This window comes from Lupinus angustifolius, unplaced genomic scaffold (assembly GCF_001865875.1).
Source record: "Lupinus angustifolius cultivar Tanjil unplaced genomic scaffold, LupAngTanjil_v1.0 Scaffold_61_1, whole genome shotgun sequence".
Lineage (NCBI taxonomy): Eukaryota > Viridiplantae > Streptophyta > Magnoliopsida > Fabales > Fabaceae > Lupinus > Lupinus angustifolius.
The window spans coordinates 423,764-445,113 of NW_017723019.1; the positions used below are offsets into that span (position 1 = coordinate 423,764).

At 27.9% G+C, this 21,350-nt stretch overlaps 2 non-coding genes across 2 annotated transcripts; both read right to left on the reverse strand.

Moving 5' to 3' along the window:
• Positions 1-10,779: 10,779 nt before the first annotated feature.
• Positions 10,780-10,853, reverse strand: TRNAN-GUU. Its single transcript has one exon. It is a non-coding gene; the product is annotated as a tRNA-Asn (tRNA).
• A 1,942-nt stretch (positions 10,854-12,795) lies between these two features.
• On the reverse strand, positions 12,796-12,869 carry TRNAN-GUU. The gene has a single exon. It is a non-coding gene; the product is annotated as a tRNA-Asn (tRNA).
• Between the last annotated feature and the right edge of the window lie 8,481 nt (positions 12,870-21,350).

A 21,350-nucleotide genomic window follows, 5' to 3' on the forward strand; every position in this document is an offset into this window, starting at 1 on the left:
CTCTTCTATCTTCATGAGAGTGACATCTTTTGATTCTTCAATGGCAACAACTATGAAATCAAATCTTGGAAGCAAAGATCTCATGATTTTCTCAATAACCATGGTATCTGTAATTGCTTCACCATACCCCTTCATCTGGTTGGTTATTGTGAGAATCTTTGTAAAGTATTCACCAACCTTGTCACCCTCCTCCATGTGCAATAGCTCATATTGCTTCCTTAGTGATTGCAGTTTAACCTTCTTGATCTTGTCCCCTCCAGCATGGCTTGTCACCAATATGTCCCACGCTTCTTTGGCTATCATGGCATTTTGTATCTTCTCAAAGTGAACATCATCCACACATTGGTGGATCAGAAACAAAGCTTTGTTATCTTTCTTTTGTGCTTCTGATTGATCTAGTGACAAGACTCCATCTTGTACAACCTCAATGACTTCTTGATATCGAAACAGAACCTTCATCTGAGTTTGCCATCTATCCCAATTCTTATTGGTAAGAATAGGAAGCCCCATTGCTTGAAGATTATTGCTGTTTCCACTCATCCTTCAACTCTTTCACTGTTCTGCTTCTGTCAAGCTTCTCCTCCAACCAGTTGATTCACACACAGCTATCTCAACTCCCTTTCAATCAAATCAGCTTTTGCAATTCGATTCCCACAGGACCTTGATTTGCCTTTGCTCTGAATACCAAATTTGTTGGGGCCTTTTGGCTTGCCACACAACACCAAAAACAGAAACTATAACAATAAAAGATGAAGAGAAAATGAAGAGATTGTGAGTTAGAGAGAAGAAGAGAAAGTTATCTTGAATATTCCTCAATTGCATTCAAAGCAAATAGAAACTTGCCTTTTATAGTAAACCTGTCATAACTGAATTTTAAACAGATTTCCTAAAATAGTAAGTTTCAACTATCAACAACAAAACACTACTAAACAATTACAACTTGAATTAAAACCTATCTAATTTTAACAATGTCAACTCATGGGGTTATGAGTTTAAGCAATTCTACTTTAAACCATGAAATTGATGGAATCAAACCCAATCAAATCATAAAATGTGGATTGGTTCAATTTCACAGTTCAGCTTTTTTTTTAAAGAATCATTTATGTTCAGTTCGGTTTATGGTTCTAGAAAATTAGGAACCGTTCATTTCAGTTTTCAAACCATAGTAATTATACATAGACATGTCAACCCATGGGGTTATGAGTTTAAGCAATTCTACTTTAAACCATGAAACTGATGGAATCAAACCCAATCAAATCATAAAATGTGGATTGATTCAATTTCGCAGTTCAGTTTAATTATTTTTTTAAGGAATCATTTATGTTCAGTTCGGTTTATGGTTCTAGAAAATTAGGAACCGTTGGAATCGAACTAAACCACATATTAAAGAAATAGATACTTGGGAATGATGTTGTATTGCTGTTTAAATTTTTAAACCAATTTTGTGGTTTAAATTATAAATTTTGTGTGAGTTGTAGTGTTATATATGTTATTAAATTGTTATTATGTTATTATTATATATGTTATTATTTACTATATTGATTCTCAGTGTCTTAATGATTTGGAACATATCTTACAATTTCTATGGTATTAAGTTTGAAACTAACATATACCATAAATTGTTATATATGTATTTTTATGTGTTACTAATTTGAATTGTAAAGTTATATATGTAATTATTATATATTTTACTAATTGATATAAATGTTATTAAATTTTTATGTATGTTACTAATTGTGAATTATATTGTTGTTATGTTAATAATAGTATATATGGTGCTAAATGTAGATTGTATTAGTATATATGTGATGATTCACTATTTCTCTCTATAAATTATATAATTATTATATATGTTACTAACATACAATTATGAGTTTCAACTTTTTAACTCATTTTATATATGATTCATATTTTTTATAATAATAATAATAGTTTTTTCCTTTAATGGCCAACCAATATTTCTTTTAATACATTTTAAACTTTCAATTGATGCAATATTTTTTTATAAAAAAATAGGAAAACTCATGGAATCGTACCGAACTGTTCAAGAGTGGTTCAGTTTGGTTCATATAGTTAAACATGTGGTTAATTGAGTTGAACCAAATCATGTATTTGTGTTCGGTTCAGTCACTGAAATGCATCAAAAACTGTACTGATTCGAACTTTTACACCCATATATGGGATCTAGGTATCTTATGTGATATATTTTTAAATTGGATTTGAGTTTCGCTTATCCAACCAGGTTTGGCCTGCCTATCTTTCTTCCTTTATGAGGACCTTTGGCTTAGAAATAATTAAGCAGTGTAAAATGTACAAGTAATATTAACAATGACCATATTTTCGAGCTCATAACTTAGGATCAAAGACTATATTTTCTAGATTAGAGATATTTGATCACAAAAATATAGGGGCTACTCCAAATTAATTAACAAAGGTCAAAATCTCATTCTCCCTCATCCCAAGTCATGTAGACAATGGTCAACCAAAAATCAGGTTGCAAAAATATTCATTGGTTTGAAATAATTGTCCTAAGTAAGATCAACTTTCTCTATCTACCTTGTCAATCACACACAAACTTATTCATTCTCTTACTCTAAAACTCACCTACAATAACATTATTTCCATTTAATCTCGGATATGACTCCTCATGTTCCTTTAATTTCCCCCATTTCATCCTTCTTCTCCTCATGGTTGTGCTTAATACCACTATTTTGTCTTTATTAATTCCATTATGTTGGTCGTTAAATTAACTAAGATTCCACTTTCTATAGGGCTACAAAGTCTTTAATTGGGACTATGTACTTTCATGAATTATTTTACTTAATTCACACGGATTAATAAAATTAGGTAAAAGTAATTTTGTAGAAGCTATTTAATTAAGAGAAATGTAACTTACTAGATCATTTGTATAAAATGAGGGATTCTATATAAACTTTTGAATTTTACTATATCACGACAAGTGTCAATATGAGTAAGAGAGACACAATAAATGTTTATCTACCATTGATTTTTTTCCAAATCATATATAATAATGTGTTGACATTTTTCTACAGTAAAGTTATATTAGTTAAATCTGAAATAATATTCTCTAACATGAACTCTAGCCATATACTCTAACAAAATGAATTGGTTTGGGTTGGTTCTGATTAGTTCAATTTAAGGAACCAAAACTAAGTCACCCCAACTCAAACACTAATGATTTAATTTGAATAACAAATTAAAGGTGTAAAGTCATCTTTGGAAAACATAAAATGTTAACTATTAAAAATTAAATGTACAACTTCTAATATTGAGATCACTTTTGGGTTGTTTGTCTTAAGATAATGATTCGCAAACCCTTTTATATTTGACCAAATGTAACTTAAAACATCTAGCATTTTAAATTCCGAACAACTAGAGAAAAGATGAAAAAAAAACCTTAACTAATAAAATGGCTATTCTCTAAAAAATTATGGATTTTAACTATAAATTAAAAATATAAAATAATAACAAAAAACAAGTAGATTAATTGTTAAGAGCAGAGGACGTTCACAAGGGAAAGCTTGATGCAATGATGAAGTGTGTGGATGTTGCTAGCAAATATTTGCTCTAAGTGTTGGACCAATTTGTTGTTGTGAGGACACAATCAAATCAATAATATATACATCATTCTTAAAAGAAAAGAAAGAACCATTAGTTTCACATTTTGGTGGTTCTTTCAAACTTCATATCCGATTTTCCACATTTGTTACCTTCTACTTAAGTTGTCAGACAATGATATTCATTCTTCAACTTGAGGGGTGTTAAATATATTCTCATATAATTGTTATATGTATTGCAACATTATACATTGTTGTATAGGTTACTATGATTTGTTGTTTCCTTTTAGATAGTTTCTGTTATAGTTGTTATGTAGTTGAGTTAATGGTTTTATTTTTTTACCTTTACTTAATTTGGTTGATTAAACAATTATCAATCTTCATATAAATATATATATATTTTGTACTATACCATTATGTATCATTAATATCAATAACAAAAGGCTAGATATCTTCTTTCTCTTAGCTTTCTCAATTTCAATATCAATAACAAACATTATTGATAAAAATGACACTCGTCTTGACCAATTCTATGCATGGAAGGGATTACTTTTACATTGTCTATTTGGAAACACTTGATGTAAAAAAAATAGATCTTTTCTTCTTCTTTTATAAAGATAATTCTTTTTATTTTTATTTAAAATCATGTGAATAACTTTATTGTATCCCGCAATACAAATGAGAAGGAATAAACTCACCATCATCTACACAAATTTAATAAAATTACTAGCAAGACTTGGTACAATGACATCTACGAAAAATAAAGCCACGACAATGTCCTCCAGTAAAGTCCTCACGTGTAGTGCAAACACGAGCACAACGTTTGCTAAAAAAACAAAATCCCTTGAACTTGTGGCTCCTAGTATTACAAGTCCTTGCTTTAGCCATCACTCCAGGCCCCATTTCTGATTAAGTCATAAAACAATAACATAAGTAAACAACATATTGAAAAACTTGAGTTGTACAACGAAATAAATTCAATTCATTGGATGATAATGAGTGATGCAAATAAAGTGGGAGGTCTAACGGACGAAGTTCTCGCTTAATGAAATATCGAGAGGATAGATGTATATACGATTATCCTCATAAGCAAAGAGGTTCAAATATGTAATGCAAACAATCTCAATAAGATAGATTGAAAACATAATTGGGGATCTAAGCTATCTAACCTTATCTAAAGGTTCAAATATGTTTAAAATGCAAGTTATGGGATGAGGAATAAGATAGAGATAAATAAAATTCATTCTAAGTTTACAGTATGGTGATTTTAATTTTTTTTTATATAAAATAAATGGTTATAACATGCGTTACATTCCACAATTTTAAATTTTTTACTTTGGTTTTATGGTGTTAATTGCTAATGGAAAGTGTGATTAGAAAGGCAACAACACCTCTAGATATATCACATGTGGTAGTTTCTGAAAAACAAAACGACAAGATTTATAAGGATTAAAAACTAAAGGGGTTATAAGAGACATTAGTTTCAAACTTTGAAAGGATAAAATGAAATTATTTTATGAAAATTAAAAGATAATGAATTAGAACATATGCAGCCCAGAAAAATTAAACAATAGTTTTGGAGATATCATGTAATATAATTATGTTTAAAACTTTGATATAAAGTGAGATAGACCTGGATAAATAATAGACTCTCGTTTAATTTATTAAAGAAGATATATAGTGGAATGAAGATAAAATGATAGTGTTTAGCATTTAGGAAGACCTACCATTGGCCAAGAGAAGCAAAACAATGACGAAAATGGTGGAAAATAAAGGAATAGAACGAGCCATGATGAGGGAGAGAATTTTTGTAGTGTGTTTACAAAGAACTTTAGAAGAAGAGGTTGAACAATTTGGAATTTAATGGAAAATGTAGATTGTAATATTTGGTCTTAAATAGGGCAACAACTTCAACTAATATTATAATTAAGTTTCTTCTTCATTAAGTTTTTTGTACATGTTTCTTTTTCATTAAGTTTGGTTTTCCTAAATATTTTAGGTTTATTATTCTAAGATTCACATTAGTTTTTAAATTAACTTTCTAGTATTACATTTCAGTCTCCCTATCACCAATCTTGTTACATATTTTTTGTTTGTTTAAGATTAAATATTATTTCAGTACTTTTTTTTATAAACAAAATATATTAAAATCAACATGGGTTGTTAACCCAATACAAAAGAAAGATCATAAATTAATCTTTTTAGTAGCTAACATAATACAAGTTTTTAGATCATTACATCACTTGCAAAAACTAAAAAAGTCGGAGTTATCTTAGCTAGAAACCAAGTCCAAGATCTAGCTTGGATCAAATTTATAATATCCACATAACTGACCGCCTTGCCTGAAAAAATATTAGATTGTTCCTCATTATCCAAATAGAGCAAACAATAGCAAACCAAAGCATCCTTGAGAGATGACAGAGACGATATTAATTAGGGCTGATAATGAACCGAACCAACTCGGTATTCGTTCGAAAATTGATTCGTTATTTAGATCGATAAACTTGGCTCATAAACCAAATGCGCTGGAAATTGAACTCGCTAAATAAACGAGCTGAACTTGAGTTGAATATAGTTCGATTCGTTTGGTTCATGACATGACTCGATATATATATATATATATAACTCATTTTTAAGTTCATTTTGACCCATATATTATTTTTTTATATTTATTGTTATTATATATATAAAAAGATTATATATATATATATATATATATATATATAACTTTTTTGAAGTATTTTTTTCAAAATTTAATTAATTATTTGAGTTGTCCAAGTGAACCATTCGAACTGAACCGAACAGTTCGCGAACTTTAACCGAGCCGAACTCGAACTAAAATAATAACTCGTATCGAACTCGAGTCGAGTTTCGAGCCGAACCAATCCTTAACGAATTGAACCGAGCTAAGCTTTGGTTCGATTCGGTTCGGCTCGTTTCCAGCCCTAATATTAATGATCGCGACCATTTCACAACTCTTAGCCGAAATTAAGATTACATGTGGCAAAATTGTGCACAATTCATCCAAATCTAATAAAATTAAATCCATCAAAAGGATTCCATTAGAGCTCATGGATTTAAACAGACGTAATCCAGTTAGGGATTGCAAGGGATATCCGGGCCCATGGATACCTGCAATGGGCTGGATCTAGGTTCGTATTTTTGGATTTGTGGATAATTGAGATCCAAAATTTTAAGACTCATTGTTGGATGGGTCCAGGCAATGAGGTACCCAGACCTGCGTGTACCCGGACCTGCTATTCACTCCTAAATCTATATATATATATCAACATAATTGTAATATCATGTTAATCATAATTATAATATTATATTGTTAATCTATAATTATAATATCATTTAATTCATAAATGTGATTGTTACGTTGTTAAATAGTGATGTTAATATTGTTAAGCAATGATGTAGTGTGATATTGTTAAGCAGTAATATGATGTGATGTTATTAATTCATATGTGTAGTCTGATATTATGTTGATTAAACAAGTCTTATTAAATCAATTTTACATTGTAAAGTTGAAGCATTGATTTTGTTTTGTATGTTTGTTTGAGTAAAATGAGTTGCGTTTAATAGTAAATTTAAAATGTGTTTAAAATTTTAAATTTTGTTTCATAATTTTTTTGTGTTGTTTATTAACTAACTAACATATGAGATTGTAAGAAACAAACACACAATTACATAAATTACTCCCAATTATTTTTAATGTTTTTGAATTTTTGGGTACCCATGGATCCGCTTAGTACTCATGACCCGCGGATACCAAACCCACAGTATTAGCATGGATCTAGAGCGGGTCTATGTCCAAAAATAAAACAACAGAGCAGGTCTGGGAAACACACTACCCAGATTCATCCAGACTCATTGTTATTCCTAAATCTAGTAGATAAATTTAGTAATTGATTGATTTGAATCATACCATTCAAAAATAAACATTTAAACATTATATTCTTTACTTTTCTATTTCATTCACTCTCACTTTGAATTAGAAATAAATTTTAATAATATAAAAATAAAGAATAATAGTATAATAGAAATATTTTAATAATATTTTTAATTATCTTTAATTGTTATAATAAAAATATTTATTAATTATTATATAATAATAGAAATAATAGTAAAAGAAATCGTGCATGAAAAGGGGAAATAAGATTTACATAGGACTATGTAAAAAAAGGAAAATATTTTTAAGAATATGTAAAGATAAATATGTGCAAAGAACTTAGCTCATCCAATGAGTCAATGTGTCTAAAGGACTAAGCTCGTCCACAGACAAATGTATCTAATGTCTAGAAAATGTCCAAGACTTTAATTTTTTTACTCATAGTAGTCTATGTATACTTCCTTTGTATAATAATTTGAATTTATTTAAAATAATTGGTATTTAGTTAATGAGAATGTTTCTTGTTTCAATAATTATTCTTCAATTAAATATTATGTTTTTAGAATGAGTAACTTGTTATTTTTGGCAATACAAACTTTTTACTCCAACAACATTGTAGCAAAGGAGCTCCAATAGCACACACAAAATGAGAAAACCAGAGAACAAATTTATATTATGCAAAGTTATACTCCTTTATATAGAATTAAACAATAAAGAGAACTTCTCATAACATTAAGAAAAATATATCAAATACCACAAATCTCACAAATTAAACATTATCTTTGAACTAGTTTTAAGATGCATTGGATTCCTTGAACTAACTACATCATATATTGATATCATTCCAAACTGAGCAAATGTTATTCATAAATGAATATTTGTTTTAAAGTTGTTCTCACTTCTATAAATGCCTTGAAGAACTTTTATTTAAGAAGACCATTTTTGATGAATCAAATTATTTAGCTAGGCGATCATGATAAACTTGCGAACATTGAGCTAAATTATATATCATTTGAATATTTTGAATAGAAGCGATCTAAGAAAAGAAAAACATTGAGTGAAATATGGTGGTCAAAATAATTTAGTGACTTTATAAAATCATAAAAAATACAATATTGCCCATCTCTTTCTTTTTCCTTTTTTTCTTCTTTCCATTACCCACTTTTCTTATATCAAAGATAGGATGGACAAAATTAAATATTCATAAGTGACATATAGGTGACACTAGCAACATTGTGTCATAGATATCATATGATACAAATAAACCATCCATATATCATACATAACGATTTAAAGCCAAACTAGTTAACAATCACACGTGTATGTATATGATCATGAGTTTAGATCCGTAAGCCCCACCAAATTTCATTTTAATATACAAAGAATGTTGACTTTATTTTCTTGCTTCATTTTAATATTGAATTAGATTTCCATATGAGTCAGATGTAAATTAATAGTATCTCTTGGAAGAAATTGATTTGAGTTGGGTAAGTTTTATTCCTTATTTAACCTTAAATGTTGGTTTGGGTATTTTTTAAACTCGAATTCAGTCTTAGACAAGAAGAATAATCTAACCCTAATTATTGATTAGATTAACTTTTGAATCTGGACCAGACTTTAGACGTGATTAAATATAATGTATTTACCCTTTTTAATATATTTTAATATTACTTATTATTATTATATAATTTGACATATAAAATATTATTAGTAGACATTTTGTGAATATATATAAAGAGCTTAGATAATCAATAACATAAAATTTGTATAAGAGTCCTAAATAACCAGCATAAGCAATTATCAAAACATGGTTAAAAATATGAAATTATTATATAATAAAGGCAAAAGCATTAAAATATTACTAATTTAATATAGATTATTATATACATTTAATATATATACTTTATTTAGTTTTATGCAAGATTTTAGTTAGATAATTATTGGGGTGCACGATATTGAAAACTTTAGAGAATAATTATCAATAATTATGATTTTAAAAAGTTAAATACTCTAATTACCAAATGACACGTGTGTAGAGAAATTAAAATAACTATTTATATTTTAATTTTTATGAATAGTCGATTGTGAAATATAGTGTATATATATAATCATTGCTAAACCAAATAAACACATTAATGTAAATATTATAAAGTTTGCAGGTATCTATAGTAGAAATATTTTTTAACAATATCCTCAACATTTCATACAAATAAAAGGAATTAGTAATTATTAATAAATTTGATGCACTATTGATTATAGAGCAAATATATATTTCAGTCCCTCATGTTTTTCGATTTTACCAGTTTGGTCTCTCAAAAATTAAAAAATCTGAAATAGTCCCCAAAATTTTCAAATGTTGGTCGAATTAGTCTATATCAAGTGTTGTAAAATATATTTAAAAGAACTAATTTGTCTAACATTTGAAATTTTTCTGGACAATTATAGGTTTTTTAAATTTTTCAAGGAACAAACTGGTAAAATTGAAAAGCATGAGGAATTAGAATGAGTAATTACTCTTGATTATAAGATACACTAATTATTAATATACTTGGTTATTATGCTTCATAAAATGAGTTTATACAAACTCTAAGCATACTAAGCAATTTTATTCCCATTTTTCAATGTTACAATTTCAAATCAAATAAGTAATTACTCATGAAGAGTAAAGAATATTAAACTTTCTTGTGTTATAGGAAAAAAAGTTATTTGACATATTAAATCAATCATGACTACTTTATTATAAAGTAAGTAAACGCATGATCATATTTATTTTAGAAAAAATAAATAAAAATTAACTTCTCTCAAAAATAAATCACACAATCAATGAATCATATGTAACTACAATTGTGAAAACAAATTCATTTTTTATAATCATAAGATCATTACATTAAAGGAGTCAAACCCTAAATCTAAAATATATTTTAGTCAACGTAACTTTTTTATTCCTTCACCATATATGAAATAATAAAAATATTTAAATGTGTCATTTGATGTGATCGATTTTTGAATCTCTAAAACTATGAACCAGACTAATCTTAAATGGTTCCTTAAAAAAGAATGGAACCATAAAATTGAAACACATTTTCTAGTTCGGTTAAATTCCACTAGTTCAATGATTTTAACCTACAATTGCTTAAATGTCAAAATATTGCAACAACAAAAAAGTTGTGATGGTGGTGAGGGGAAAATGGTTTTGCACGAAGACATGACTAAACTTAAGCATTCAATTCCAAACAATCTTTCACCCTTCCTTATTCATATTGTACAGATAATTATTTATTTTAAAAATACAAAATTATGAAAAAACGCTAGAAGGAGGGTTCGAACCTCCGACCTTGTGGTTAACAGCCACACGCTCTAACCAACTGAGCTATTCCAGCAGACATCTATGTTTTGATATCTTACTTATATATTGTCGACACAACATAATTTATTTTTATACATTTATAAATAAGTATATAGTAATTTCAATCATTTATTAATTCAATGGTGTGCATCTATATATTTTAAGAACATTTTAATCTAGGATGTCATCATAAGAGAATGGAGAAAGAAATATTGGAATGAAGAATGGACAGTTTATTTGTAAGGATGGACAATCACAATTCATATGATATTGTGTAAGAGAGTTAATAGCAAATGCATCGCTTTATTTATTATTAAAATATAGTTTTTTTATATAATTGTTATTCCTATCAACTTCCAATTCCATTAAACTAGCAAGTATATATATATATATATATATATATAAAGAGCTTAGATAATCAATAACATAAAATTTGTATAAGAGTCCTAAATAACCAGCATAAGCAATTATCAAAACATGGTTAAAAATATGAAATTATTATATAATAAAGGCAAAAGCATTAAAATATTACTAATTTAATATAGATTATTATATACATTTAATATATATACTTTATTTAGTTTTATGCAAGATTTTAGTTAGATAATTATTGGGGTGCACGATATTGAAAACTTTAGAGAATAATTATCAATAATTATGATTTTAAAAAGTTAAATACTCTAATTACCAAATGACACGTGTGTAGAGAAATTAAAATAACTATTTATATTTTAATTTTTATGAATAGTCGATTGTGAAATATAGTGTATATATATAATCATTGCTAAACCAAATAAACACATTAATGTAAATATTATAAAGTTTGCAGGTATCTATAGTAGAAATATTTTTTAACAATATCCTCAACATTTCATACAAATAAAAGGAATTAGTAATTATTAATAAATTTGATGCACTATTGATTATAGAGCAAATATATATTTCAGTCCCTCATGTTTTTCGATTTTACCAGTTTGGTCTCTCAAAAATTAAAAAATCTGAAATAGTCCCCAAAATTTTCAAATGTTGGTCGAATTAGTCTATATCAAGTGTTGTAAAATATATTTAAAAGAACTAATTTGTCTAACATTTGAAATTTTTCTGGACAATTATAGGTTTTTTAAATTTTTCAAGGAACAAACTGGTAAAATTGAAAAGCATGAGGAATTAGAATGAGTAATTACTCTTGATTATAAGATACACTAATTATTAATATACTTGGTTATTATGCTTCATAAAATGAGTTTATACAAACTCTAAGCATACTAAGCAATTTTATTCCCATTTTTCAATGTTACAATTTCAAATCAAATAAGTAATTACTCATGAAGAGTAAAGAATATTAAACTTTCTTGTGTTATAGGAAAAAAAGTTATTTGACATATTAAATCAATCATGACTACTTTATTATAAAGTAAGTAAACGCATGATCATATTTATTTTAGAAAAAATAAATAAAAATTAACTTCTCTCAAAAATAAATCACACAATCAATGAATCATATGTAACTACAATTGTGAAAACAAATTCATTTTTTATAATCATAAGATCATTACATTAAAGGAGTCAAACCCTAAATCTAAAATATATTTTAGTCAACGTAACTTTTTTATTCCTTCACCATATATGAAATAATAAAAATATTTAAATGTGTCATTTGATGTGATCGATTTTTGAATCTCTAAAACTATGAACCAGACTAATCTTAAATGGTTCCTTAAAAAAGAATGGAACCATAAAATTGAAACACATTTTCTAGTTCGGTTAAATTCCACTAGTTCAATGATTTTAACCTACAATTGCTTAAATGTCAAAATATTGCAACAACAAAAAAGTTGTGATGGTGGTGAGGGGAAAATGGTTTTGCACGAAGACATGACTAAACTTAAGCATTCAATTCCAAACAATCTTTCACCCTTCCTTATTCATATTGTACAGATAATTATTTATTTTAAAAATACAAAATTATGAAAAAACGCTAGAAGGAGGGTTCGAACCTCCGACCTTGTGGTTAACAGCCACACGCTCTAACCAACTGAGCTATTCCAGCAGACATCTATGTTTTGATATCTTACTTATATATTGTCGACACAACATAATTTATTTTTATACATTTATAAATAAGTATATAGTAATTTCAATCATTTATTAATTCAATGGTGTGCATCTATATATTTTAAGAACATTTTAATCTAGGATGTCATCATAAGAGAATGGAGAAAGAAATATTGGAATGAAGAATGGACAGTTTATTTGTAAGGATGGACAATCACAATTCATATGATATTGTGTAAGAGAGTTAATAGCAAATGCATCGCTTTATTTATTATTAAAATATAGTTTTTTTATATAATTGTTATTCCTATCAACTTCCAATTCCATTAAACTAGCAAGTATTTTTTTAGTATGGTAAGTTGTATATTACATATAGGACAATAAATTTCATGATATATGTTTTAGATACATGTATACATTAAAGATAAAAAAAATGTTTTATTTTATCTAAAGAACATATGAAATTTTGAATTCAAATAGTGAAACTCCCTTCTCTAATAAGTTTAATTTTAAATATTTTTCTCCTAAAGTAAATAGTATGAATTGAATGATTAAATGGTTATCCCTTATATAAAGTTCCTTGACTAAAGCACCTTTATTATTTAAAAAAAGGCAATAAATTTAAGGCTCCCTTGTTGGCCATCATAAGATAATGACAAAAGATGGAAAGTAGGATTATCATATCTAATGTTTGATATAACTCTTCATATGATAACATGCATCATATATATTCCATGCAAATGACAAACATACCTTTGTGTCTAAAATAAAATGTAATTTGTAATATCTAATTTAGATTTGGTGAGAATGGTGATAATGAGGATGAGAGTGCCTATAAGGATAAGGTGACATTGATAGTGACAACAAAAATGGTGATATGATGAAAAGAGTGGTGTGGATGGAATAATGGCTTTGGTGATAATGATGGAGTGATGGAGTTGATGAGATGTTGATTTGATGTTATCAATGATATATGATGGTTATGAGTTGACATTGACTATGTGGTGGTGATGGTGATAATAACATTCATGGTGGCATGACATTAGCAATGAAGTGATGAAAATAGTGCAGCGGGAGTGTGGTGGTGGTAATGACAACGATGGTGGAATTGTAGTATGGGTGGTGATAATAATAGTGATGATCGTGATGGTAATGATAGAGCAGTGGTGGTGGCAACAGGAGTGAACTAGTAGTAGTTACGATAATGGTGAGAGTGTTGTGGCATGGTGGACATAGCGACAATGGGGCAGTGGTGGTAGTGAAGATAGTAGTGACACTGACGATAATTACAATAATAGTAAGTTGTGGTATGGTTATTATAATGGTTGCATTGGTGGGGTAGTTGCGATAACAATAATAGTGGGTGGTAAAAATTGATGGGTTTTCCAAGTGTGAATGAAGAAGTCTCATATTGGGCAAAAATTGATGAGTTAAAGAGCATATAAGTGGATGGACCCATAGAATGTCTTAAGGTTTTGGGTCAAGATGGGGTGTCAAGCCCACTTATATGTTTATTTCACTTATCCCATGGAGAAATGTTATAACCAATGGATGAAGATCTCTCAACAAGTGGTATCAGAGCCGATGGTTCGACGGTTCAATGGAGTATTGAAGTGACAAGTCGTCGGTAGATCCATGAGAGATCCTTGTGTCGAAAGTCTTCCTGGCGAGAGGTCAAGGCGGTGTGTTTCGTTGCTGAAAGGATAAGTCAACGGCACTGCAAGTAGATAGAGAGCTAAGCTCTGGTGTAACCTAATGCTTTAAGGTTTTGGGTCAAGATGTGCTGTCAAGCTCACTTATATGCTTCTTTCACTTAGCCCATGGAAAAATGTTGTAACTCATGGATGAAGATCTCCTAACAAAAATGATGTTTACATGTGAAGATAGGAGGGAAAATAAGTATATTATTTTATTATATTTATTTTAATCCAAGTCTCCCATAAAATAGAAAATATACTAATTATATCTGACTTGATAAAATAAGCAACAAAATACATTTATCCTCTTCAATTTTATTATTCCCAGCAAATGGTCCCTTATTCTAAGTGTTAACTAATTGAGATGTTAAGGAACTTGTTAGTTGTACACATGGTAGATAACTACCACTCCTCTTCCTTAGCATGAGACTACATTGTTTGGATGAACATTCGTTTCCCACACTACGTCATATATGAATAACGAACAAATATCAATATTTTGCTACATTAAGTTGTCCCAACTATAAGAAGATATAGTTTAGTAGTGTAAAACATTATTGGATCTTCAGATAGGCCAAATTGTTGAAGGTTTGATTCTTAAAAATGATAATTGTTAGAAAGATAGTCACACATCCTAAAATAAATAAATTCTTACTCATAGGGTAAGATAATACCAGTGTTGTGATAACGGGACCAGACGGTTCGTCTCGTTTGACCATTGACTGAACTTTAAAACGGCTCTGGTTTGTAGTTTTAACCGAGTGAGGGTTGGACCGCTTTGAACCTGAGAAATTCTAGTCCAACCATGTTAAACTCGGTTGAATTGCAATAACTCAGAAAGTGAATTGGACGGTTCACTTAAAACTTTAAAAAAATAGAACACTACTCTAACGTTTTGTTTTACTCTGGTCCAGAAAAAAAAAAGTTGTTATTTCGATATAATTATTAATTATATAAAATTTTATATTTATATATAATTATATATTTATAGATAAAAATGATACATTATATATGAAATCATCCAGTCCGGTCAGAAGGTTAATCGTTTAAATAAATTAAACCTAATATGAGACATCTTCTAGTTTAATGTTCGATTCGGGTTTCACAATATTCGATAATACTCTTGGTTAGTTTAGAAAAAACCTCTCCTCAATTTCTCTTTGTCCATCTCATGGACTGATTTTGTGTACCTTCCACTACACAATCATTGAGTAATAATAGGATAGAGACAAAGAACAGAGGGGATTCACCTCCTCTAAGAGTAAGTTTAAAAACTTACTATATATTTTAATCATTAATTATAAGGAAGTCTAATGATTTAGATCTACTCACTAATTCAAATTATTAGATTTTCTTAGAATTGATGGTTAAGTTGTGGAATAAGTTTTTCAAACTTACTCTTAGAAGAAGTGAATCCCCTTATATAAAGTAGGTACTTAGATTATAGTATGGCCATTTGGATTTTATTTTTTTTTTATAAAAAAGTGATTTTAACTTAAAAATGTTTGGCATTCCACAAAGTTAAAATATTTGTGTTTGGTTTACGTTCTTAACTAGCAAGTTATCCGTGCATTTGCACATGTGATATTTTTTTGCCGGATGGTTAAGAATGTACATATTATGTGCATTCATATTATTAAGAACATATATGTTACTTGTGCATTCGTATTGTTAAGAACAGACATGTGACTCGTACATTTTAATAGTTAAAACACATATGTTACTTGTACATTCACAATGCTAAGAATACACATGTTACATGTGCATTCGTATAGTTAAAACACGCATGTTATCCATAAATTCGCATTATTAGGAACACATTTGTTACCCATATTACCAATGCAAGTCCAAATTTATAAAATGATTACATTTTTATCAATAAAACTAATCAACTCCAATGAACGATATTAATTATATTTCTCAGACAAAATTAAAGATAACACTTTGAAACAAACTCAAATGAGAAAAGAAAAATATGTAAGTCTAAAAAAATAGTGTCAACCTCCATTATGCTATGTTTGGTGAACTTTTTCAATATTTTGTTTTGAATGAAATTGAATACAGTTCATTATCAAAAAATATATACATGATTAGCATTGTCTCAAATTTATATCCATAATGAGCAAGATGTGAAATTAAGTAATCGAAAACAAATCAAGAAATAAATCAATTCATTTCATAATCAAATCAAATATATTATTTTTAAACCATAAATACAAGTAGAAAAATAATATCATTGTGAAATAAAAATAAAATTAGTAGGGGTAAGCTGCTAATTTTATTCGTTTAGGCAAATGTAACTCTTTTATTATCACAATAAAATTAAATCTCAAAGATGTTACTCATTTAGACAACTCCCTCTTTTCTTTGTGATTTGAAAAAATTCATAAATAAAAATATTAATATACATAGTTGCAATAATAATAAAAAATTATCATATAATGGATATAATATTATTATCTATAGCTCTATTCAGTAATTTTATTTTTTAAGTGAGATAGAATATCAACAGATTTCATTATTAATTGTAATATCATAATTCATTCTATTAATAATAACAATGACTTCTTACTATTTAAACGATTAAATGATATTAATTGAGAACCTTTTAAGATCTACTATTTAAATGCGTAATTTCTACATATTCTATTTAGTGTTTTAAAATTTAAAATGATTAGATGAAATTAATTAAGAATGTTTTGATAATATTGAATTCCTACTAATTTAGTTTTAAAAATAATTAAATGATATTAATTGTGAAAATTTTAAGATCTATTTAAATAATTAGTATTGAAAATGAATATTTTGAAATAAATTTATTGTGTATTATTTTTAAGCGAGGTAGAATATCAACAGATTTCTCTATTAATTGTAATATCATGACTCATTCTCTTAATAGTAACATTGAATTCCTCCTATTTATGTGTTAAAAATGATTAAATGATATTAATTCATAACGTTTTAAGATCTATTATTTAAATGTGAAATTATAACATATCCTATTTAGCTTTTTAAAATTTTAAAAATAGTTAGATGTTTTAATAATATTGAATTCCTATTATTTCAGTTTTAAAAATAATTAAATAATATTAATTGAAAACGTTTTAAGATCTTTTTAAATAATTAGTATTAAAAATTATTATTTTGAAATAAGTTTATTGTCTATTATTTTTTAAGAGAAATGGAATATCAACAAATTTCCTTAGTAATTGTAATATCGTAACTCATTCTATTAATAGTAATAATAGATTCCTCCTATTTAAGTTTTAAAAAATGATTAAATGATATTAATTGAGAACGTTTAAAGATCTACTATTTAAATGTGCAATTACTACATATCTTATTTAGCATTTTAAAATTTAAAAAAATGATTAGATGATTTTTAATCGACAATGTTTTAATAAGATTGAGTTCCTACTATTTCAATTTTAAAAACAATTAAATAATACTAATTGAAAACATTTTAAGATATTTTTAAATAATTAGTATTAAAAATGATTATTTTGAAATAAATTAATTGTCTATTATTTTTTAAGTGAAATAAAATATCAACAAATTTCCTTATTAATTGTAATATCATAACTCATTCTATTAATAGTAACAATATATTTCTCCTATTTAAGTTTTAAAAAATGATCAAATGATATTAATTTAGAATGTTTTAGGATCTACTATTTAAATGCGTAAATTCTACCTATTCTATTTAATGTTTTGAAATTTAAAATGATTAGATAATATTAATTGAGAATGTTTTAATAAGATTGAATTCCTACTAATTTAGTTTTAAAAATAATTAAATGATATTAATTGTGAAAATTTAAGATCTATTTAAATAATTAATATTAAAAATGAATATTTTGAAATAAATTTATTGTTTATATTTTTTTAAGCGATGTAGAATATTAACAGATTTATTTATTAAATTGTAATATCATGACTCGTTCTCTTAATAGTAACACTGGATTCATCCTATTTAAGTGTTAAAAAATGATTAAATGATATTAATTCATAACATTTTTCTATTTAAATGTACAATTAATACATATCCTATTTAGCTTTTTAAAATTTAAAAAATGAATAGATAATATTAATCTAGAGTGTTTTAATAATATTAAATTCCTATTATTTCAATTTTAAAAATAATTAAATAATATTAATTGAAAACGTTTTAAGATCTTTTTAAATAATTAGCATTCAAAATAATTATTTTGAAATAAATTCATTGTCTATTATTTTTTAAGTAAAATGGAATATCAACAAATTTTCTTATTAATTATAATATCATAACTCATTTTATTAATAGTAACAATAGATTCCTCCTATTTAAGTTTTAAAAAATGATTAAATAATTTTAATTGTGAAAGTTTAAAGATCTACTATTTAAATGTGTAATTACAACATATCATTTTTAGCATTTTAAAATTTAAAAGGTGATTAGATGATATTAATCGACAATATTTTAATAATATTGAATCTCTACTATTTCAGTTTTAAAAATAATTAAATAATACTAAGTGAAAAAAAATTAAGATCTTTTTAAATAATTAGTATTAAAAATGATTATTTTGATATAAATTTATTGTCTATTATTTTTAAGTGAAATAAAATATCAACAAATTTCTTTATTAATTGTATTATCATAACTCATTCTATTAATAGTAACAATAGATTCCTCCTATTTAAAAAATGATTAAATGATATTTATTGATAATGTTTTAGGATCTACTATTTAAATGTGCAATTACTTCATACCTTATTTAGTGTTTTAAAATTTAAAAAATGATTAGATGATATTAATTGAGAATATTTTAATAAGATTGAATTCCTACTTTTGAGTTTTAAAAATAATTAAATAATATTAATTGAAAACGTTTTAAGATTTATTTAAATAATTAGTATTACAAATGATTATTTTGAACTAAACTCATTGTCTATTATTTTTAAGCGATGGAATATCAACATATTTTTTCTTTATTAACTGTAATATCATAACTCATTCTATTAATAGTAACAATGAATTCCTCATATTTAAGTATTAAAAAATGATTAAATAATATTAATTGAGAACGTTTTAAGATCTATTATTTAAATGTGCAATTACTATAACGCCCCGAAAAATATTTCTCAAAAACATTGCGGAAAAATGGGTAATTTTTTTTTTTGAGTTGGTGATGTAAAATTGTTTCCTTTTAAAAACCTTCCTTTTCCGGGACATCACTTTAAGTAACTCGAATGCGGAAAATCAACTTATCGTTATCGAATGATAACTTAACCTGATTCACAATTTCCTAAATAACATAATGCATATAATCGGTTAAGTCATAATTAGTTCATACAAACTAAGTCAACAAAGCGGAAACTACCTCGCAACTAACATATACAAAAATAAAAAGGAGACACAGCCCCCCACCAAAAATAAAAGGGCATCGACTGGCCGCAAGCTGACTCAAAAGATTCCAGGAATGCTAGACCCCTCACTAGGGTCCTCCTCCTCTTCCGAGTCAGACACGAGGTCGATCACCTCCACCGAACTCTCTACATTTACGAGTTCAATGACCTCGTCCTCCTCTTCCTCTTCTTCCACTTCGTTATGCCATAACCCCGCGGCATAATTCGGAGGGGATGACATTCTCAAAATCGGAGTCTTCTTACAGGGACCTCCTCCAAGAACCCGGCTCCTCTGGGCTCTACTGGATGACGGAGCATCCAAACAATCTGACCACGTCCTACGACCGTGGGAAGGAGCAGCGCCATCATTCCTGACTGGCGGGTATCGGAGTCCATCCTATGGAGTCCTCAGCCTCCTTGGCGGCAAGGTGAAGGAAGCATCAATGTAGGTGTAAGGTTGATGGATCATCATAGATGACCCGTTGCACACCATGTGCAACGGATCATCATCGATGACCCGTTGCACACCATGTGCAACGACAGACCGCAGGGGCCTGTGTATGTGTATCTGTGTCCATCACTATCCCATTGTCCCATCGGAGACATCGTGAAGTGATAGCCTCGAATGTGAGTGTTGTTGTTGGCCATCTGCATAGCAAATATATACAAAACAAGAACAATACAGCAGAGAGAGTAAGACATTTAATGAACATAAATTCATTGACGGCGTGGACTTACTCAAAATATCACACTCAGACATAAAATATATTTAAAAATATAATTCATCATTTATCATCGACATCATGAAGTAATACATAACTTACCATTTATTCCAATGTTGCCAATATATCACATAATATAATTAATATTCTACTCATAACCATATCACACGCATACACTTAGGAATACACAATGATTGTAGCTCACATGTGGGAATTCACTTCCACAATGATAATGTATGCATGATATGTCATGATTATCCACCTTACACCAATATCCATCCAAGATCCTAATCGGAAATAATCGAGAGTACAGGTTCCATACCAAGCCGCTTTGTACGTACCCGAAATAACATATCCTCGCAAGGAAGTAAAAATAGATCGATTGGTTCCCTCAGGAGCAGTCCTACCCGGACCTAGGTCGTACAAACACTTTCTAGGCATCCCTCTCATCGATCTCGAATGCAATCCAAGAGTTGTCAGAGATTTCCTAGTTTGGCCTGTGAGAACTGTCCCATCCAACAAGGTCCTCCCCAGGAATACACGGGACTAGTCTCACCCAGACTCTCCCTCAAGACATTGTTGGCGAATCACCGTCCAATCAGTGTCATTCCTACTTACATCATGGTGCTCTAAGTCGTCCCGTCATTTCCTCTCCACTATTTCATGGTC